The sequence below is a fragment of the Giraffa tippelskirchi genome, chromosome 13 (genome assembly GCF_054371585.1).
Source record: "Giraffa tippelskirchi isolate mGirTip1 chromosome 13, T2T-mGirTip1v1.2.pri, whole genome shotgun sequence".
Classification (NCBI taxonomy): Eukaryota; Metazoa; Chordata; class Mammalia; order Artiodactyla; family Giraffidae; genus Giraffa; species Giraffa tippelskirchi.
Window position 1 is genome coordinate 89,534,306 of NC_137287.1, and position 22,534 is coordinate 89,556,839.

Below are 22,534 nucleotides of genomic sequence, written 5' to 3' on the forward strand. Positions count from 1 at the left end.
GCTCATTCTTTAGGGGCCGTTAGTTTTGCAATTAGCGTTATTTTAATTATCCTTCACTTTTGAATGGCATTCTTCAGGTAGAAAGGCATTGTAAGCCCAGAGGGAACTCAGGGTGTTGTTGGTCTAGAAGCATCTAATTCAGCCAGTCTTCCTTGATCCCTAGTGCCCTGTGAACGGCTCCAGGTTTTCACTGACTCCACTTTAGCAGTCAAGAGTTTTAGGGTGTGTATCATCTCAGCTTAAAGCCCTGGTTTGTGGCTCTTGGTTTCATTCATTCATTCAGAATTATTCATTCATGCAGAATTATTCATTCAAGTATTATTAAGTAAATTATTATTATCAAGTAAAAGTGCCTGAGAGACCTTTGAATGTTATTTGCTGAATGTCATCTGTATCCATTTCTTCAGGAACATTTCTGAAGTGACAAGTTACCCACCATTTTCTTCATATGTGCTGTTTAGTTCCCTCTACCTTTAGATTGGAAATTTCTAAGACAGTCTTTTCAGTCTTCTCCCAAGTTCTGTTAGTGTCTGAAGCCAGAAGATTTATTCTCACCCTCCTGCTTCTCAGACTCTTTATTTTCCCAATCTGTTTGGGCTGTTGTAACAGACCACCACAGACTGGGGGCTCAAACAACAGACACTGATTTCTCATGGTTCTAGAGGCTGAGAGTCGAGGATCAAGGCACTGGCAGATTCCCTGTCTGAGGAGGACCAACTTCCTGGTTCATATGTGGCCTCTTCTGTGCCCACACAGGTGGAGGGAGGTCTGTGGGGTCTCTTTTGTAAGGGCACTAATCTCATCATCGGGCTCTACCCTCATGACCTCACCACCTCCAAAGGTCCCTCCACCTCATGCCTTAATGGTTAGGATTGAACATACATTTGGGAAATACATGTTTAGTCCACAACAACTATTCTGCATGAGATCTTTCCTTAACTGTGCTGGACCCCTTACACCGCAGTGAATGCCTGCATAAGTTTGTATCAGACCACCCACCTCTCCTGGAGAAGACTCTTGAGAGTTCCTTGGACAGCAAGAAGATCAAACCGGGCAATCCTAAAGGAAATCAACCCTGAATATTTATTGGAAGGACTGATGCTGAAGCGTCAATACTTTGGCCAACTGATGTGAAGAGCGGACTCACGGGGAAAGACTGAGGTGGCTAGGGGGATGGTTGGATAGCATGGCCAACTCAATGGACATGAGTTTGAGCAAACTTTCAGAGATAGTGAAGGACAGGGAGGCCTGGCATGCTGCCCTCTATGTGCGCCCTGTATTACCGGACCACACGCTCTGGGGCTCGACTTGTCCGCATACTCCTGGCTTGCCCATGGCCTCTCACCTGTGCCCTGTAGTCTCACGTGCCTTTGGCCCATGCCCTCTGCCTGTTGCGTGCAGCCTGCATTCCGAGAGCATGCGCTGTGGGGCTCACGTGCCCCGCTCCCAGCATGCCCTCTGCCTCTCATGTGCGCCCTGCATTCCTGGAGCATCGCTCTGGGGCTCACTTGCCCCCTTCCCAGCATGCTCTCTGCCTCTAACCAGTGTCTTGTACTTCCTGATGGCGTGTGCCATGGCAGTCACCTGCCATTTGCTCTCAGCCTGCGGCATGATTTTTGAACTGGCGGAATTGCCTGCTCCGTGTTTGCAGCGCAGTACTCTGAGAGAAAATAGCCTCTAGTTGTCCTGTGAGGACGTGTGGCGAGCCTTTGGCCTTCCTGAAGGTGAAAGAACAAGGCCGACACCTGCCCTTTTCCTCAGAGCGGTTGGCGTCCACAAGCCTCAGTCATCAGCTGGGATCTGGCGCCCACCCCTCGCCTCAGGGATGCGGCCGGCTGTGGTCTGCAGACCCAGTGAACCCAGAGGGTGACCTATCCGCACATCCCTCTGCAGGGGCCTCTTCGGCCACAGGCTCAGGTGTTTATCTTAAACCGCGAGGGAGCCCAGTGGAGAGTCGCATCCTTGCAGAGTGAGCACCTGCCCTGCTTCATGCCTTCCTCTGATGCCTTCCTGGGGACCTCCCGTGTTCGGGGGTATGGGATGTGAGCGGGGAGCGTGAGGGAGCCGGGGGTTCGAGATGTAGTGGGGTTGTGAGGGGTGAGGGGGCCGAAGGTAGGGGGTGTGTGAGGGGGTCGGGTGTGAGGGGGCTTGAGGGGGTGTGTGGGGCGTGGGGGGGCCTGGGGTGGGGGTGAGGGGGCTGGGGGACTTGTAGGGTTCAGAACGTGGGGAGAGGTCAGGGGCTGGGCATGTGGAAGCAGTGCCAGGTGTGTGGGTGCCGGGCCTAGTGGCTCACACGAGGCACTGTCGTACCTCTTGTCGAACCAGAAGCAGAAAGGAGCCAGCAGCTTTGGGGTAGGTGGTGTTTGGCCTGGCAGATCAGTGGATAGCCTTTTGTGCTGCACACTCCTCTTTACCATCGGAGGCTGTGTGCCTTTTACAGGTTTGGGAACACAAATTTATTCCTCTTCAACTTGAAGTGTATTATTGAATTCTAATATTTAAATTGTGGGCAGTATTTTATGGCCTTTGATCTCTCTCTCAGCTGATTTTTTCTTTTCCTCATAGGAGAGGAGGTGTTTTAAGGGAGATAGGTAGATGTAGGCCCTTTCCAAAGACTTAAAGTGAGTTCTGAAAGTACTTTGTACAGGTAGTAAAATATCAGCTCTGCCTGTGAACATAAGTTGTATGTGACTCCAGAGCAGTAAAGGAGCCCAGCCCTGGAGGAGGTTAGATGTTTAATTCAGTTTCTGTGTCCTGTTTGCTGAGAAGCTGGTCAGGAGGGAGTTAGCTTTTCTGCCTGCCTCTTTTCTTCTCCTACATTTAGTGCCTGGTATGCCTGTCCTCTGGTTTTGAGGTGGCCAGGATGGTTGTCACTGACTCAGGATGTGGAGGTGGGAAGAGCCCTCCACACCTGGTCCATTACCAGCTGATTCAATGGAAATAGCCCAGGGACCCTTTCTTGTCCTGATTCTGGAACCTATAGAACTTGGAGACTGTATTTTGATACACTCATACTAAGCACACTGCTTTCAATGGAATTTAAACAACAGCATTAAGTATTGAAAACATTACGTGGATGAAACTTTGTTCTCTCTTTTTAGTAAGTGTTGTGGGTACTTTGTTTTCTTCCTTGTAAATCATCATTGGGGCATCAAGTCCTCCTACTCTGATAGACAGGCATGGTCTTGCTGGAAGAGAGCAAAAGGTTTGCACAGAGCTGAGGACTGCAAGCAGATCTCCTCCCAGATCTTTGAGGTGTGCTCCTGTCTTTTACACTACACTAAAACTGTAAAGTTATAGAGAAGGAATGGTCACTGTTAAATGTTTGAGGCCTCACCCTCAAGTTGAAGGTGTGAGGAATGGTTTGCATGTTTCCTTGTTCGGTCTGGCATAACCAGGTTACATTCTAAGTCCTTGGATTCTTAGATCTGTGTGGCTCAAGTTTTGGTTCAGATGGCAATGTCTCTGACACATGTTAAAGTGGTCAAAGCATTTCAACAAATAATCCTTTGCCTATGGAGACACCCGTTTATGCCAGACAGGAAATAAAGAACATTGTTCTATAGCTGTATTACTTCCAGGAGATGGTAACCCTCCCTTTTATTTTTGTGGTTTTTAACTAGGCTGTAGTCCAGCAAGACATTAGCAGGAAGACTTTTCAGTTTAAAAAGTTCCCTTTTATATCTCTTTAAAGTCAGGGCAAAACAGATCCTTGTTCCTTTTTAGTTCATTCTATTTGGAATTGGTTCAGTTCAGTTCAGTTGGTCAGTCATGTCCGACTCTTTGTGACCCCATGGACTGCAGTATGCCAGGCCTCCCTGTCCATCACCAACTCCCAGAGTTTACTCAAACTCATGTTCACTGAGTCTGTAATGCCATCCAACCATCTCATCCTTGGTCGTCCTCTTCTCTACCCATCTTCAGTCTTTCCCAGCATCAGAGTCTTTTCCAGTGAGACAGTTCTTCCCATCAGGTGGCCAAAGTATTGGAGTTTCAGCTTCAGCATCAGTCCTTCCAGTGAATATTCAGGATTGAGTCCTTTAGGATGGACTGGTTGGATCTCCTTGCTGTCCAAGGGACTCTGAAGAGTATTCTCCAACACCACAGTTCAAAAGCATCAATTCTCCGGTGCCCAGCTTTCTTTGGAGTCCCAACTCTCACATCCATACGTGACTACTGGAAAAACCATAGCTTTGGCTAGACAGACCTTTGTTGGCAAAGTAATGTATTTGCTTTTTAATATGCTATCTAGGTTGGTCATAACTTTTCTTCCAAGGAGCAAGTGTCTTTTAATTTCGTGGCTGCAGTCACCATCTGTAGTGATTTGGGAGCCCAAGAAAATAAAGTCTCTCACTGTTTCCACTGTTTCCCCATTTATTTGCCATGAAATGATGGGACTGGATGCCATGACGTTAGTTTTCTGAATGTTGAGCTTTAAGCCAGCTTTGTCACTCTCCTCTTTCACTTTTATCAAGAGGCTCTAGTTCTTCTTCACTTTCTGCCATAAGGGTGGTATCATCTGCATATCTGAGGTTATTGATACTTCTCACGGCAATCTTGATTCCAGCTTGTGCTTCATCCAGTACAGCATTTCTCATGATGTACTCTGCATATAAGTTAAATAAGCAGGGTGACAATATACAGCCTTTACGTACTCCTTTCCCAATTTGGACCCAACCTGTTGTTCCATGTCCAGTTCTAACTGTTGCTTTTTGACCTGCATACAGATTTCTCAAGCAGATCAGATGGTCTGGTATTCCCATCTCTTGAAGAATTTTCCACAGTTTGTTGTGATCCACACAGTCAAAGGCTTTGGTCTAATTAGTAAAGCAGAAGTAGATGTTTTTCTACTTGCTTTTTTGGTGATCCAACGGATGTTGGCAATTTGATCTCTGGTTCTTCTGCCTTTTCTAAATCCTGCTTGAACATCTGGAAGTTCACGGTTCACGTACTGTTGAAGCCTGTCTTGGAGAATTTTGAGCATTACTTTGCTAGTATGTGAGATGAGTGCAGTTGTGCAGTAGTTTGAGCATTCTTTGGCATTGCCTTTCTTTGGGATTGGAACGAAAACTGACCTTTTCCAGTCCTGTGGCCACTGCTGAGTTTTCCAAATTTGCTGGCATTTTGAGTGCAGCACTTTCACAGCATCATCTTTGAGGATTTGAAATAGCTCAACTGGAATTCCATCACCTCTACCAGCTTTGTTCATAGTGGTGCTTCCTAAGGCCCACTTGACTTCACATTCCAGGATGTCTGGCTCTAGGTGAGTGATAACACCATGTTGATTATCTGGGTCGTTAAGATCGTTTTTGTATAGTTCTTCTGTGTATTCTTGCCACCTCTTCTTAATACCTTCTGCTTCTGTTAGATTCATACCATTTCTGTCCTTTATTGTGCCCATCTTTGCGTGAAATGTTCCCTTGGTATCTCTAATTTTCCTGAAGCGATCTCTAGTCTTTCCCATTCTGTTGTTTTCCTCTGTTTCTTTGCACTGATCACCGAGGAAGGCTTTCTTATCTCTCCTTGCTATTGTTTGGAACTCTGCATTCAAACGGGTATATCTTTCCTTTTCTTCTTTGCCTTTTGCTTCTCTTCTTTTCATAGCTATTTGTAAGGCCTCCTCAGACAGCCATTTTGCTTTTTTGCTTTTCTTTTTCTTAGGGATGGTCTTGATCTCTGTCTCCTGTACAATGTCATGAACCTCCATCCATAGTTCTTTAGGCACTCTATCAGATCTGATCCCTTGAATCTGTTTGTCACTTCCACTGTATAATCATAAGGGATTTGATTTAAGTCATACCTGAATGATCTAGTGGTTTCCCCACTTTCTTCAATTTAAGTCTGAATTTGACAATAAGGAGTTCTTGATCTGAGCCACAGTCAGCTCCCTGTCTTGTTTTTGCTGAATTGACTAGGGTCTCTTAAATGTCATATGCCCTTTCCTAAATTGGGCAGAACTAGAAGTCAGTTGATAGAACAATAAGACTTTTAACAGTAAGACTATTTTTTTTTCCACCCTATAATGAAACAGAATGAAAAGGCAGGACAGAGGATCTTTTAAGATCTAATCTGTTGCTCAGAATTGGTGGGGATGATACTCGTGTGTAGGATCCAGAGACCTATTCTGCGCAAAATGTGGAAGAAGCTCAGGCAAGAGAGTTTTTCTCCTGAACCTCTGTTTACTCATATGTTAATGGAGTTGATATGAGGATTAAATGAGATAATGCAGGTAAAGTTCTAGCCCAGTTTAATCACATAGTAAACACTCAAAATTTCAGGTACCATCACAGCCACCAGCCTTGTTATTTTCCTAGTAAGTGCAGCAATTTGTGACTTCAGATCAGAAATATCACATGTCCCAAATGCAAGATATTTTTTTAAGGACTCTGCTATCTACCTGTATGAAAACCAAAATTAGAAATGCAAGAAATAACATTTTTCTAAATTCTTATACATTGATTTGAAATAGCCATTATAGATTTTTTAAGTTTCAGGAGAACTTGGGGTAGGGGTAGGGGGAACTCTCATCTATCTTCAAATCAGTGTGTTAACAGGAAACATTTCTGTATTTTCTCTCTTACTGGAAGAAGATGGTTGATGAATCTAGCAAGTTGTTTTTATTCACAAGGAAAAAATAACACAGGGTTTGTTTTTCTCAGATGGTTTGTGTGTCTTGTTTTCCTCAGATAGTTTGTGCATGTGTGTGCTTTTTCAACCTAAAATGTGACTCATTAAAACAGGCATGTTTTTGAGAAATGACTTTTTTGTTTGTTTGTTTAAATTACAGAAAAGAACTTGCAGTTAAAGTTTTGTCTAGACGTTCCTCTTTGAATGTATTGGAGCCTATATGACTGGTGGTTATTCCTCTATTAAGCAAATGGCATGTTCGCAGAGAGTGGGTTTTAGGATTATGAAGGAAAGTCTAGGGTGGTGGTGTCACTGAAGCACATGTGTCACTGTGTTGCTGGTGCAGGCAGCAGCCTGAGCTGATTTCAGTGTGATGTCCGTAGAGACCAGAGAGATGGAGAAGGAAAGGATGCTAACCGGTGCTTGTCCTGTGGTAGCAGGTGGGCAGGAGCATGCCCCGAACCTCCGTCTCTATGCAACTGGTGACTCTGCGGGACGGTGGGCCTTGGGAGGTGGGGCAGTTAAGCGTTGAGGAGGAGAAGGAAGTGGCACTTTGTCTAAATTTCTGGAGGGACTGGCTGGTTAATTCATGTGGGTCAGTCCAGGGAGCCCTGACTGTGGGAGTGATCGGTCCCTCTGTGCTGGTCTGCAGTGAGCACCTGACCTCTAGTTCTTGAGTCAGATCCCATTGTTCTCTGCTGGAAAATGGATGAAAGTAGTCTTATAGAAACACATGTACCACCATTTGGTCGCAGTGTCTCTTTCCTGACAGCCTGGTGTGCGTTTACTGACCACCAATGGGAGAGACTGTGGTGGTGGCTCTTCCTTGCAGAGTGAACTCAGTTCATGCAGGTTTCAAAGTAGGTGAATTTGTGAGTATGTTGGTGCTTAGGATGCTTGCCATGGCACAGCTTCAGTAGGGTTTCACCACATGGCTAGCACTGGCTCATGTTGTGGAAAGCCAGGCTGCCCCAGCTCTTGGAGTCCCTTCGTCTAAATGTAGCTGCTAGCATCTAGTCTGATCAGCTTTGCTTATTCTGTCTTGTTTCCTTGTGCCTTTTCATAGAATACTAGGGTGAATTCCACTTCACATTCTTTGTGGATGTGGAAGCTCTTTATTACACAGTGAAAAACTTAGGTGAAATACTTCATTATAAAATCCTCTGTGTGTACAAGGTTCCTGCTCTCACCGCAGGCTTATTTCCACAGTGATATTTCTCATTCAAGTTGAATCTCTACCAGCAAAAAAAAAAAAAAAAAAAACCCCGCAAAAGAGCAGTTGGTGTAACTATTATTATTATTATTATTTTTTAAAACTAGAGTAAATATAACGAAGGAACTATATCTTTTTGGACTTCTTTGTGAAATCTGATTTGAGCTATAGCATCCTTTTTCCTATGCTGTTTACCATAGCATATCTTGTGTTTTATCTGAAGTGGTACAAAGCCAGTGGGACAAATTTATTTGAACTCCTAGGAAATGTTTAAATAAAGTAGTTACTTGTTACCATTTTATTATTGCGTCAACATATTGCCTCATCAGGTTTATCCATATAAATTACTCCTTCTACTTTTCTGAGTATTAGCATAATTGTTAGAGAGTTTAGAAGAAAAATCTCCAGAAATATGATATTTGTCTTATCTTTTTCTTTTTTAAATAATATAAGTAAACTGTAACCGACAGAGGAAGATTCCTCTGTTTGGTTGTATCCTTCCTTTTGAATATTTGCATTGTTTTATCCATGATCTTCTTTTTTTTTTTTTTTTTATAAATTTATTTATTTTAGTTGGGGGCTAATTACTTTACAATATTGTAATAGTTTTTGCCATACATTGACATGAATCAGCCATGGGTTTACATGTGTTCCCCTTCCTGGATCCCCCACCCACCTCCCTCCCCATCCCATCCCTCTGGGTCATCCCATTGCCCCGGCCCTGAGCCCTTGTCTCATGCATCGAACATGGAATGGTGTTCTGTTTCACATATGATAATATACATGTTTCAATGCTATTCTCCCAGAACGTCCCACCCTCACCTTCTCCCTCAGAGTCCATAAAATTGTTCTATGCATCTGTGTCTCTTATTCTGTCTCGCATATAGGGTTATCGTTACCATCTTTCAAATTCCATATATATGCATTAGTATACTGTATTGTTGTTTTTCTTTCTGGCTTACTTCACTCTGTATAATGGGCTCCAGTTTCATCCATCTCAGTAGAACCGATTCAAATGTATTTTTTTTAACGGCTGAGTAATATTCCATTGTGTATAATCATATCCATGATCTTCTCCTACTGTTGTCTCCTTGTTGGCAATGTCCAGTCTCCCCCAGACTGGTCACTTGGATGGGTTCTCCTGAGATGGCTCCTCAGCGCCCAACAGCAGTGCACATCCAATGGCCTGGTCAATGGATGCTGAACTCCAGGTGGAGCCTTCCTAGCTCCTTTATTGTCCCTCCTCCCATTTTCCATGTTTGGGACACCTCCAAGAGGCAGAGTGCAGGACAAGACCTTCCTCCTGGCTTCCTACTGGTGCACCTTCAAGCATGGTGGATGGACTAGGCAAGTCTGGCTCTTGTCTCAGCTTATGAGGAGGGGCAGCCACCTCCAACTGAAGTCCTTTCATCCCTCTGAAGTTTCTTTTTTTTGGTTTTGTTTTGTTGATAACATAGTTCTTTGTCTGAGAGTCACAGACATGGTTTCTTGGCTCTGTCTTCTCCCCACTATGAAAGTATATCCATAGACTTTTCCTCCACTTCTCTGCTGTCTACAAAAGAAAAGCTCCAGTACTACTTAATACTGCAGTGAGTGTTCTGCTTATATTAACAGCATGTAATCAAATGTGTGTTTTTCCTGTATTGCAGATGATTTCTTTGATTAAAAATGAGAATATAATTACTGGCCTGGAAAGTGCAGGTTTTCAGGGCTCTTAGTACGGATATTGAATGCCTTCCCAGAGGATGTGGTGCGTGTTTTTCCTTACTGCCTCATCTTCCTTCCATGTGGCTCCTGTGTCGGGGTGAAGCTGGCTGTGTAATACAGCCTCTAAAAAAGTCTGAAAGGTTCTGGAGGAAGACCTGGCTTTTCAGAAGCAAATAAGTAGTGAGTTTGTGATATACATTTTTTATAAAAATTTTTAAAAATAGAATAATTATATAGATAATTTACAATGTTGTGTTATTTTGGGTTACTTAATCTCATGTGATTAGCTGTTGCTTAGTCTCATAGTGGGGAGAGTAGTTTCCTGACTACACTGGTCTGTGAAATAACTCTCCAGATGTTTACCTGTGGGAGCCTGAGGGAGCCTTTTTTCCTCTGAATTCACCCATATAACCTTCACCTACAGATCTTTTGGAGTTTTATGAAAGAAAAAGTATATCTGTACCTACTGGATGAGTAGATGTTATACTAAAAAGAATGCTCATCTCTGATTTGTCTTGGGGATTACTGGGGAGTTTTGTCCATAGTAAGCTGTGAATCACCCTATTGTAAAGTTTAATTTAGAAAGTGTTTACTGTGTTGAAGTGTGATACTGTATACATTTAAGCTCATATTATTCACGACTGTAATACTAGAGAAAGTGGCAAATAATGGAAAAATAGATTTCCTCTCATTGAATTCTCAGAAGCTGGCAGTGCTCCCTTTGGGCAGAAGAGTGTGGAAGCAATACAAAAAAGTATTCCCATTAAGACATGCTGAATTGTCATGAAAATGATCCCACCTTCTTGTCAGATCTTTTGAATGTCAAAGAAAAAGGTCATTGTTCTTGCCAGTATGAGCTAGTGTGGTGTGGGCTATTACAGTCGTCACTGGAACATGTGCCTTCCAAAAAAGCAGATCCCAGACAGTGTAAAAACAGTGCAGATTCACTGCTCTGAATGGTCATTCCTGAGTGGCCATGCCATGCAGAGCCCTGAGCTGGCTGGAATGGGAACCTTTGCCCTGATGGAGATAGGGAATTTTAGTGGAAGATAGGATGAATAGTTAGCTGTGGTGAGGCAGAGTATGATATGCTGTGAAGTGAATTATGACATTGCTGATATGCTGTGAACATGAAATCAGATGTACATCCCATAATGCTTGTAGCTCCTCTGTAACTGTAGATCCAAAGCAAATTGCAAGTTAATGATAAAATGATGAGTTGTGAAAAAAATGAGCTGCCTATACCTTGAATGTGGTGGGAGATATCCTCCTTCCCATGTGCTTTTCTCCCCACCAACCTTGGCAAGTGGAGCTGCTTGTGCAGTTGTGCACTCCTGATGTGGATATTGCAGGGCAGGAGATGATTATGAGGCAGCCATCCAGGTGGGCTGGAACATAGTTACATTAATGTTAGAAATAATCACTGCAGTGAAAACACAGAATGAAAAAAATTCCGTAGTGAACCTGATGGACCCTGAAAGTAAGTTGGCTAACTTGGACTGAGAAACCCTGTCACAGGACAGAAGGTGAAAGAGAATGGGGAGGGACAGGGGAACAGAGAGAGGAGGACAGCAAAAAAGGAGGGGGAGAACAACAGGGAGAGGAGGAGGGGGACTGAAAAGTTACTTCTCTTGAGCAGCGATAAGTGCCGATTGCAGCAGGTCTGTGGGAGCCCCCTTCCAGCAGAGGCAGTGTGAAACAACAGGCTGCTAGGGGAGATGAAGGGAGACATGCGTTGTCATCTCTCCCATGCAGTGGGTGACTGATACGGATCTTCAACGTGTGTGAATCTTCACCAAAGAGATTGTTGTCACAGTTGTCGTTCATAACGTCCAACCAGAACGAAAAACACTCCTCCTTGTGGATTCTTTTTAGTTTATGATATTTATCATGGCCCACATGAGTGATTTCTCCCTGGGAATCTTCTGTTCTGTTGCTCAGTCATGTCCGAATCTTTGCAACCCCGTGGACTGCAGCACACTAGGCTTCCCTGTCCTTCACTATCTCGTGGAGTTTTGTCAAACTCATGTCCATTGAGTTGGTGATGCCATCCAACCATCTCATCCTCTCTCTGTTGCCCCCTTCTCCTCCTGCCCTCAATCTTCCCCAGTATCAGGGTCTTTTCCAATGACCTGGGAATCTTATGGACTAATAATAATGTCTCTTACTCTTCAGAGCGATTGGGCAGCTTTGGACTCATGAGTTGATGGAGAAAATCTTTGTATTTTGTTCGCTAGTGCAGGTACATTGTGGCCAAACAGAGATGATGTATGATACCATTGCTGTACAGGAGTTTTGATAAAAGTTTTATACTGGAAAACAATAGCCTCTTACTAAATAAAGCTAAATAAGGAATAGTACATTTTTATTATAATGCAGTAAATGTAATTTTGAATGACTAATGAAATGTAATTTTTTCTTTTACTGAAGCCCTTGTGATCTTCTTGTCTTTGAATGGAAATATCTTGCTGATAGTAATTCAACAATTAATTGCTTAGCTTGTGCAAGGCAGTGTTCTGGGCAGGATATGAATTTGTGGAGGCAGGTCCCGCTCTCAGTGGACTGTAGTCAGATGGATGGTGCCTCACAGGAATATCTGAGAATCCATGTAATGAAGGAAGAAGAAAAGTGCAGACTCAAGCTGAATATAGTTAGAGGGGAGAGGCGTCACGTCTAGGTTTCAGAGAACCTTCTCAATGAAGTGATGCTTGATCCTATGTTGAAAGATGGTGAAGTTTGAATGTGTGGGCTTCTAGAAGAGGGTTAAGGGAAACAGGAGATGCAGGTTGTGTTTTGGGAAAGGTGGTGATTAGGCTGGGCTGGAAGATGGGCTCATACCAGACAGCAGTGAATGTAAAGACTGGGGAGTGGCTCAGGGCAGAGGTTACTGCCCAACCTTGGAATGAGAAGGGCATTTGCTGGCCTTAACCCATGTGTCATTTTGGACTGTGTATTTAGCTTGTTTAAAATCCAGTTTCCTTGTCTATAAAATAGGCAAAATTAAACATACCTTAGGAGTTTGTGAAGCTTAAGTAGGTGGATGAATGTGGATTTTTTCCCGTCTTTTCTGGCATATAAAGTCAGTAAGTGGCAGCAGCTATGAGTGACATCAGTAGGCTGGATGATGGGGGAGCTGTGCAGAACCACAGGAAGCAACATGGACTTATCTGGGGCCCTGGTCTGCTCATTCAAGGTAAAGCCCGACAGTGGCGTCTGTTACAGTCTGGTCTGTGGTGGGCACTGTCATTGGCATTAAGAGGCTATTGAAATAATCCAGGGATGAGCTGATCAGATCTGAAAACCTAGGTTAAGGTAGAAGAAACACAGAGGTCTGATGCCAGAAACAGTGGGTCCTCAGGCTGCCAAGACTTACTGACTTGTAGATAAATGAAAATGAAGAAGTAGAGAACAAAGCCCAGGTTGCTCTAAAATGTCCAGCAGTCTAGAAGGATGGAACTGTGGTAAATTTGTTAAATAAGGGGACCTTGTCTGCTTCTGGGTGTTATGTCTCCTCCCTAGTCCTGACTTAGAGAACAGGCCTCTGGGCTCATTTCGTGCAGTTCTGGAGGACTCCTTAGAGGAGGCCCTGAAGGTATCCGAGATGCTGTTTCACACTGGTCTCTTAGAGCATCCAGTTGCAAGTCTCTTCACTTCATTGTGCAGTGATCTCCAAGTAAAGTTGAGCAATGATTATAAAGTACTCATGTTGTTAGTTATCATTAGCTGATTGATGAATTGCTCAGAGAGACCAGACTCTGCTTGGGCTGGTGGTGTTCTTCATTTGACTTTGGAGTTTATTTTCACACAGGAACACAGTAGATATTCTGCCATCATAGATCATCGTTTCTCTAGTCATTTTGTTGTTTTAGTTGCCAAGTCGTTTCCAACCCTTCTGGCGACCCCAGAGACTGTAGCCCGCCAGGCTTCTCTGTCCATAAGATTTCTCAAGCAAGGATACTGGAGTGAGTTGCCATTCCCTTCGCCAAGGGATCTTCCCAACCTAGGTATCGAACCCGCGTCTCCTGCATTGGCAGGCAGATTCTTTATCACTAAACCACTTGGTTGTACTATTACTTGGCGAAATTGCATCCCCTGTTTCAGCTTTTACAAAAATCAAATCTGTTTCAAGCACACAATGTCCACCACAGCCCTGTATGTCCCACACTTAGTTTTAAAGAATTGGTGACATTTCTTTTTTTGGTGGTTTAGTCACTGAGTTGTGTCCGACTCTTTGCAACCCCATGGACTATAGACTGCCAGGCTCCTCTGTCCATGGGATTTTCCAGGCAAGAATACTGGAGTGGGTCGCCATTTCCTTATATGTGTTGTTGTTGGAGTAATAATATTCAGTAACTTATTGAGTACTTCCTCAAAAAGTCCTTACCTCCAGGCTGTCAGGCTGGGGGTGGGTGACATTAGTTTACAAAAAACTTTCTGGCTGGAGCTAGGCCAGCCACCCCTTCTGCTTTATCTTTGCCAGTCACATGGGTCTCTGTTGCATATTCTTCTTTGTTTTTTAAACCTTTAAAAAATGTAGCCATCAGTTTTAGCTCACTGGTCTCCCTCTGGGGCCATTGTCTGCAGACTCCTAAGTGAATTTTACTTAAACGTTTCATCTTTAATTTCATCATGAGCAGGGGTCCCATTTAATTACTTCATCACTTCTGCTAAGAATGATCAGCTTGATTTTGAAACTTCACAGTTTTTTGTTTGTTTGTTGTTAAAGATATCTCCTTTTTCTGCAAGGCTAGTATCTCTTGCAAGTGGATGCTGTAGCTACACCGTTGCAGGCCCAAGAAAACGCCGAATGTACTTGGGTGAAATATTCTAGTAGATCCACAGCCTTTGTCTAGATCAGAAAGGAACTTTATTTGTTCCTAAACATATGTCACAAGACATAATTTCTAGTTTAATCCTATGTAATTGGTCCATTTTTTGCTCTTACTTGAATCTGTGAGAAGTGTAGAAAAATCACTTTTCCTCCTAATTTAGGGCTTCAACTCTGGATTTCACAAGTGGGTTATTATTCTTACTCTTCTTTAGGGATCTTGGGGAAAAAAGTAAAGCTAAAAAACAAACTGATTTCAACATGTCTTATGTTTTCCTTCCTCTCCCTGCCTTCCACCTTGTTTGCATGTGGGAAGGTTCCTGATGCTGGGCTTTGTTGACTGTTCACTCCCAGTGGCCCTCCCCCCAGGGTAGCAGGAGTGCTGTTTTGTTTGTGACACACATGCTTCCTCTTGCCTCACCTCAGGTGGCTCTGGTGTGTGCCCATTCACACAAGCATTCCATTTGTTTACAGGGTGCTGTCACCACTGTGTCGTCTTCCATGAACTTGGTGACTGCCACGGACGCCCTTCAGTGCTCTGAGCCTTGATCAGAAACTCTTCTCTCTGTATCATGCTGATGCTCAATGGTAGCCAAGCTGAAAATAATTTTCCCAGAAACATTCAGATGCTATGGGAAGCACATTTGACAAAGAGAAACAGCAGCCTGGTTAATGTCTACTGTCTGTCCACTTTGGTGAGCATTGTTGGGAGGATCACAATTGTCAGGGGGCTGGTTAAAACTCAGGTTACTGTTGTTGGGCCAGTGTTTGAGTTTCTGGTTTGGTGGGTCTGGGATAGCCCAATGTGTGCATTTCTACTGAGGTCCCAGGCCATGTTGAGAATCACAGATTCAGATTCTATGCAGCCTAATATATGTTTGATTAATTGCATTTACCTAAAGTTACTTTGCCCAAACAGGTAAGTTATCAAAAGAGATTTATATAGGAAGCTAGAAAAATGGTACTGATGAACTGTTTGCAGGACAGCAATGGTGATGCAGACAGAGAGAACAAACTTACACAGTGGGGGAAGGAAAGGGTGGGACAAATTGAGAGAGTGGCATGGAAACATATTACCATATGTAAAATAAACAGCTAGTGGGAATTTGCTGTATGACAAGGGAGCTCAACCCAGTGCTCTGTGACCACCTAGAAGGGTGGGATGGGGTGAGAGATGGGACGGAGATTCATGAGAGAGGGGATATATGTATTCCTGTGCCTGATTCATGTTGATGTGTGGCAGAAACCAACACAATATTGTAAAGCAGTTGTCCTCCAAATAAAGACAAATAAAAAGAAATTTAAACCACTGGAACAAGCAAGTTCTAGGCATGCTTGGTGGTCATTTCATGGTTTATGAAATAGGATTTATCTAACCTGAGTCTTGATTCAGAGATGGAGCATTGATGGAGTTATTGGTGCAGAGATGGAGCAGTGTTCTCGTTGAGGATTTGGGTGGCACTAGCTATTGGATCATGGGCATTCCTTCAGGTGAAGAATTAAAACTTACAGGCCACTGCTGTGCTCCTGTTTGAGCCACTCTAAAGAGTTGGTTTTGCGGTGTTGACTTAAATACTCACAACCTAAAAGCTGAGAGCTGTGTTTTATTGGGTGGGACTTTTTATGACTTCAATCTGGGAGACAGCATCTCAAGTAATCTGAGAGAAATGCTCCAAGGAGGAGAGGGTAGGAGCCAGATTATATGAAGTTCTGCAATGAATTATAGGTAGTGTGAACATCAAAAGATTATTGTTAAAGAAAACGAGATATCCCAAGTTAAGGAGTTCAGTGCTTTTCTCTGTATGGCAAGATACAAGAATCTGGGCTCACTGAAATCATTCCTTTCATATGCATCTCAGCTAGCCTGGTCTAGCGTCCTGTATGTTTTCTCATCCTGAACTCCCTTGGGGCTCACCTTCTGGAGTGGCTGCAGTCTGATGGCTGGTATTGTTTTCCTTCCTGAGTGCCCTTAGGGCTCACCAGCTCACATTGAGGGGTGGCATCGCTGATGACTGTGACATCCTTGTTTCTTGATACGGCAGGCATACTTCATTTCTCAGTGATAAGATCCTCACCTTCTCTGCCTTCGGATGCCGGGGAGCTCTCATGTGGATGCCTGCAGCTGGACATGGGCTGGAGAAGCAGTTGCTGTCCCATCCCCTCCACACTGATTTTCCTCTTGCTTTCCATGGGAGTTTCAAAGTCCAGGTGAACTCTGAGAGCAGCAAGAGTGTTCAGTTCAGTTCAGTTGCTCAGTCGTGTCCAACTCTCTGCTACCCCATGAATTGCAGCACGCCAGGCCTCCCTGTCCATCACCAACTCCCGGAGTCTACCCAAACCCATGTCCATCGAGTCGGTGATGCCATCCAACCATCTCATCCTCCGTCGGCCCTTTCTCCTCCCGCCCCCAATCCTACCCAGCATTAGGGTCTTTTCCAACGAGTCAACCCTTCGCATGAGGTGGCCAAAGTATTGGAGGTTCAGCTTCAACATCAGACCTTCCAATGAACACCCAGGATTGATCTCTTTTAGGATGGATTGATTGGATCTCCTTGCAGTCCAAGGGACTCTCAAGAGTCTTCTCCCACACCACAGTTCAAAAGCATCAATTCTTCGGCACTCAGTTTTCTTCACTGTCCAACTCTCACATCCATACATGACCACTGGAAAAACCATAGCCTTGACTAGACAGACTTTCGTTGGCAAAGTAATGTCTCTGCTTTTCAATATGCTATCTAGGTTGGCCATAACCTTCCTTCCAAGGAGTAAGCATCTTTTAATTTCATGGCTGCAGTCACCATCAGCAGTGATTCTGGAGCCCAAAAAAATAAAGTCTGACACTGTTTCCACTGTTTCCCCATCTATTTCCCATGAAGTGATGGGACCAGATGCCATGATCTTAGTTTTCCGAACGTTGAGCTTTAAGCCAACTTTTTCACTCTCCTCCTTCACCTTCATCAAGAGGCTCTTTAGTTCTTCACTTTCTGCCATAAGGGTGGTGTCATCCGCATATCTGAGGTTATTGATATTTCTCCTGGCAATGTTGATTCCAGCTTGTGTTTCTTCCAGCCCAGCGTTTCTCATGGTGTACTCTGCATAGAAGTTAAATAAGCAGGGTGACAATATACAGCCTTGATGTACTCCTTTTCCTATTTGGAACCAGTCTGTTGTTCCATGTCCAGTTCTAACTGTTGCTTCCTGACCTGCATACAGGTTTCTCAAGAGACAGGTCAGATGGTCTGGTATTCCCATCTCTTTCAGAATTTTCCACAGTTTATTGTGATCCACACAGTCAAAGGCTTTGGCGTAGTCAATAAAGCAGAAATAGATGTTTTTCTGGAACTCTCTTGCTTTTTCGATGATCCAGCAGATGTTGGCAATTTGATCTCTGGTTCCTCTGCCTTTTCTAAAACCAGCTTGAACATCTGGAAGTTCATGGTTCATGTATTGCTGAAGCCTGGCTTGGAGAATTTTGAGCATTACTTTACTAGCATGTGAGATGAGTGCAATTGCTGCTGGCCCCCAGCCCCCGGCCCGGCCTAGCCCTTGTCCTAGCAAGAGTGTTAGGATCCTTTTATGTCAGAATACTGTTTCACAGAAGAGAAAGGCAACCACAGAAGTGAAAGGTTTTGTTGTGTCTCCTCTTGGCTAATTGTGGTTGCATATAATGAACAGACAATAGTGTGCCTTCTGAAGAAAAATGCACATATTTGCACTGTAAACACATTAAATGGAAAAATGTAAGATTTCTGACAGTAGGCTTTTAATAAATGGTAGTCATTGTAGTTTTAAGATTAGCAAATATTATGATAAAGCTGTTTAGATTAAGCAGAAATGTAAACTGCATTTTTTTGGACTCAGAGTTTTAATATAAAAACACCCTGAAAGGAAGTATTGAGTTTTAAAAGTTTTTAATCCCTGAAAATGTGGTCCAGTTGTGAAACAGACATTATCTCTGCTCCTTTGCTCCATAATGAAGTTCCAGTGGCATTAGAATGTAGATCTTCATGGACAGTAATAAGAGCACTCCCACACCAGAAAATGCAGGATCATGTGTTTAAAATGATCCTGACTTTAAAACGAAGTCAGAGACATGGTTCTTTTAAATGAGTGTTCTGATCAGTGGTTTCTTTCTTATTTCTGATTCAGCAATATGGTTGTCATTTGTTGTTCAGTTGCTAAGTCATATCTGACTCTTTGTGACCCCACGGACTGCAGCTTCCCAGGCTCCTATGTTCTTCATTGTCTCCTGGAGTTTGCTCTGATCATGTCCATTGAGTTGGTGATGCTATCTAACCATCTCATCCTCTGTCATCCCTTTCTGCTTTTGCCTTCAATTATTCCCAGCATCAGAGTCTTTTCCAATGAGTCGGCCCTTTGCATCAGGTGGCCAAAAATTTTGGAGCTTCAGCATCAGTCCTTCCAATGAATATTCAGGGTTGATCTCCTTTAGGATTGACTGGTTTGATCTCCTGAAGTCCAAGGGTCTCTCAACAGTCTTCTCCAGCACCACAGTTTGAAAACATCAATTCTTCCATGCTCAGCCTTCCTTATAGTCCAACTCTTGCATGTGCACATGACTGCTGGAAAGACCATAGCTTTGACTATATGGACCTTTGTCAGCAATGTGTTGTCTCTGTTTTTTTAATAAGCTATCTAGGTTTGTCATAGCTTTCCTTCCAAGGAGCAAGCACCTTTTAATTTCATGGTTGCAGTCACTGTCCACAGTAATTTTGAGCCCAAGAAAAGAAAATCTGTCATTGCTTCCACTTTTCCCCCTTCTAGTTGCTGTGAAGTGATGGGATCGGATGCTGTGATACTAGTGTTTGAATGTTGAGTTTTAAGCCAGCTTTTTCATTCTCTGTTTTCATCCTCATCAACAGGCTCTTTAGTTCCTCTTCACTTTGTGCCATTAAAGTAGTATCATCTGCGTATCTGAGAATGTTGGTATTTCTCCCAGCAGTCTTGATTCCATCTTGTCCTTCATCCAGGCTGGCATTTCATGTGATGTACTCTGCATATAAGTTAAATAAGCAGAGTGAAAATATACAACTTGATGTACTCCTTTCCCAATTTGGAACGAGTCTGTTGTTCCATGTCTGATTCTAACTGTTCCTTCTTTACTGCATACAGGTTTCTCAGGAGACAGGTCAGGTGGTCTGGTATTCCCATCTCTTTAAGAATTTTCCACGGTTTGTTTTGATCCACACAGTCAAAGGCTTTAGAGTAGTCAGCGAGGCAGAAGTAGATGTATTTTTGGAATTCTCTTTCTCTGTGATCCATCAGATGTTGTCATTTTGATCTCTGATTCCTCTACCTTGTCTAAACCCAGCTTGAACATCTAGAAGTTCTCAGTTCATGTACTGCTGAAGCCTAGCTTGAAGTATTTTGAGCATAACCTTACAAGCATGTGAAATGAGTGCAATTGTATGGGTTGTTTGAACATTCTTTGGCATTATCTTTCTTTGGGATTGGAATGAAAACTGACCTTTTCCAGTCCTGTGGCCACTGCTGAGTTTTCCAAATTTGCTGGCATACTGAGTGCAGCACTTTCACAGCATCATCTTTGAGGATTTGAAATAGCTCAACTGTAATTCCATCACCTCCACTATAGCTTTGTTCATAGTGGTGCTTCCTAAGGCCCACTTGACTTCGCATTCTAGGATGTCTGTCTCTAGGTGAGTGACCACACCATTGTGGTTATCCATGTCATTAAAACCTTTTTTGTATAGCTCTTCTTGTGTTCTTGCCACCTCTTCTTAATCTCTTCTGCTTCTGTTAGGTCCTTACCATTTCTGTCCTTTCTTGCCCATCCTTGCAGGAAATGTTTTCTTGATATGCCCAATTTCCTTGAAGAGATCTCTAGTCTTTCCCGTTCTATTATTTTCCTCTATTTCTTTGCATTGTACATTTAAGAAGGCCTTCTTATCTCTCCTTTATATTCTCTGAAACTCTGCATTCAGATGGGTATATCTTTCCGTTTGTTTCTTGCTTCTCACTCTTCTTTTTGCCACTACTTGTAAGCCTCCTCAGACAACCACTTTGCCTTCTTACATTTCTTTTTATTTGGGATAATTTTGGTCACTGCCTCCTGTACAATGTTACGAACCTCTGTCCATAGTTCTTATGGTACTCTGTCTACTAGACCTAATCCCTTGAATCTATTTGTCACCTCCACTGTGTAATCATAAGGGATTTGATTTAGGTCATACCTGAATGGTTTTTCCAGTGGTCATGTATGGATGTGAGAGTTGGATGGTGAAGAAAGCTTAGCGCCGAAGAATTGATGCTTTTGAACTGTGATGTTGGAGAAGACTCCTGAGAGTCCCTTGGACTGCAAAGAGATCCAATCAATCCATCCTAAAAGAGATCAATCCTGGGTGTTCATTGGAAGGACTGATGTTGAAGCTGAAACTCCAATACTTTGGCCACCTCATGTGAAGGGTTGACTCATTGGAAAAGACCCTGATGCTGGGTAGGATTAGGGGCGGGAGGAGAAGGGGATGACATAGGATGAGATGGTTGGATGGCATCACTGACTCGATGGACATGGGTTTGGGTAGACTCCAGGAGTTGGTGATGGACAGAGAGGCCTGGCGTGCTGCAATTCATGGGGTTGCAAAGAGTCGGACACGACTGAGCGACTGAACTGAATGGCCTAGTGGTTTTCCCTGTTTTCTTCAATTTAAGCTTGACTTTTGCAATAAGGAGCTCATGATCTGAGCCAGTCAGCTCCAGGTCTCATTTTTCCTGACTACATAGAGCTTCTCCATCTTTGGCTGAAAAGAATATAATCAGTCTGATTTTGATGTTGACCATCTGGTGGTGTCCATGTGTAGAGTTGTCTCTTGGGTTGTTGGATGTTTGCTATAACCAGCATATTCTCTTGTCAAAACTCTGTTAGCCTTTGCCCTGCTTCATTTTATACTCTTAAGGCCAAACTTGCCAATTATTCTGGGTATCTCTTGACTTCCTACTTCTGCATTCTAATCCTCTATGATGAAAAGGACATCTTTTTCTTTTTCTTTTGGTGTTCTAGAAGGTGTTGTAGGTCTTCATGGAACTGGTCAACTTCACCTTCTTTGGGGTTGGGGGATAGATTTGCATTACTGTGATATTGAATGGTTTGCCTTGGAATAGAACCGAGATCATTCCGTTATTTTTAAGATTACACCCAAATCCTGCATTTTGGGCTCTTTTATTGACTATGAGGGCTACTTCATTTTTTCTAAGGTACTCTTGCCCACAGTAGTAGATATAATTGTTATCTGAATTAAATTCACCCATTCCTATACATTTTAGTTCACTGATCTCTTAAGATGTGGATGTTCACTCTTGCCATCTCCTGCTTGACCATGTCAAATTTACCTTGATTCATGGACCTAACATTTCAGCTTTCTGTGCAATATTGTCCTTTACTGCAGCGGACTTTACTTTCACCACCAGATACATCCACAACTGAGTGTCATTTATACTTTGGCCCAACTGCTTTATTCTTTCTGGAGCTATTAGTAATTGCCCTCCACTCTTCAATATCAGTGTGCCCAGTTGAAGTATGTATAACTCAAATGTTTAACTTCTCTGTGCTCTTGTTGGTTTATACAAATGTGGTTGTAACTGTGCTTCCATCTTTTAGATTTTGAATGACTCTGACTCTAGGAGTTTGAAATTTAAGTGTATTGGATAATATGCTCTTAGAAACATAACTTGGTTGTAGCAAGTTGGAAAAAGCAGAATTTTACATTTTACTGCTTTAGTACATGTGAATTCTAAAGTTCTAAATTCTAGGTGTTTATCAGGGTAGTAGTCTGTGGAAAATGCCGCCTTTTATTTTTTTAATTAATTAATTTATTTTAATTGAAGGCTAATTACTTCACAGTATTGTAGTGGTGTTTGCCATACATTGATATGAATCAGCCATAGGTGTACATGTGTTCCCCATCCTGAACACCCCTCCCACCTCCCTCCCCATCCCATCCCTCAGGGTCATCCCAGTGCACCAGCCCTGAGCACCTTGTGTCATGCATCACCTGGACTGGTGATCTGTTTCACATATGGTAATATATATGTTTCAATGCTATTCTCTAACATCATCCCACCCTCACCTTCTCCCACAGAGTCCAAAAGACTGTTCTTTACATTTGTGTCTATTTTGTTAT

The 22,534-nt window shown here is 43.1% G+C and overlaps 1 protein-coding gene across 9 annotated transcripts in view; it reads left to right on the plus strand.

Moving 5' to 3' along the window:
- Nucleotides 1–22,534, plus strand: part of DIP2C (DIP2 acetate--CoA ligase C (putative)) — a 302,006-nt gene that overhangs the window by 73,961 nt on the left and 205,511 nt on the right. The window contains exon 1 of one of the 9 annotated variants that reach the window (XM_081560692.1): nucleotides 1,534–1,969. The exons of 7 other annotated variants lie outside the window; for them this stretch is intronic. The gene's annotated coding sequence lies outside the window, so the exon portion shown is untranslated. Of the gene's footprint in view, nucleotides 1–1,533; nucleotides 1,970–22,534 lie in introns of those variants that run through there. One more of the 9 variants, XM_081560693.1, reaches the window with a different exon arrangement.